We start from the raw sequence: 384 nt of genomic DNA on the forward strand, positions 1-384 counted from the left end.
TTGAGGGTATCATGAATGCCAACATGTACTGTGACATACAGAAGCAGAGCATGATCCATAGTTGTATTCCAACATGATAACGACCCCAAAAACACCTCCAAGACGACCACTGCCTTGCTAAAGAAGCTGAGGGTAAAGGTGATGGATTGGCCAAGCATGTCTCCAGACCTAAACGGAAGGCGGAGGAGTGCAAGGTCTCTAACATCCACCAGCTCCGTGATGTTGTCATGGAGGAGTGGAAGAGGACTCATTTCAGCCTGGTTTCTGCTGTCAGTGAGATCAAACCAGTGAAACACACACACACACATTCACACACACACACACTCTCACACACACACACACACACTCTCACACACACACACACTCACAACAATGTCTCACCAC

The 384-nt window shown here is 47.9% G+C and overlaps 1 protein-coding gene across 1 annotated transcript in view; it reads right to left on the reverse strand.

The window, feature by feature from the left end:
* Window positions 1-384, reverse strand: part of LOC107665897 (atlastin-2-like) — a 5612-nt gene that overhangs the window by 4261 nt on the left and 967 nt on the right. The window lies entirely within an intron of this gene.

The sequence above is a fragment of the Sinocyclocheilus anshuiensis genome, unplaced genomic scaffold (genome assembly GCF_001515605.1).
Source record: "Sinocyclocheilus anshuiensis isolate Anshui unplaced genomic scaffold, SAMN03320099.WGS_v1.1 scaffold1020, whole genome shotgun sequence".
NCBI classification, from domain to species: Eukaryota; Metazoa; Chordata; class Actinopteri; order Cypriniformes; family Cyprinidae; genus Sinocyclocheilus; species Sinocyclocheilus anshuiensis.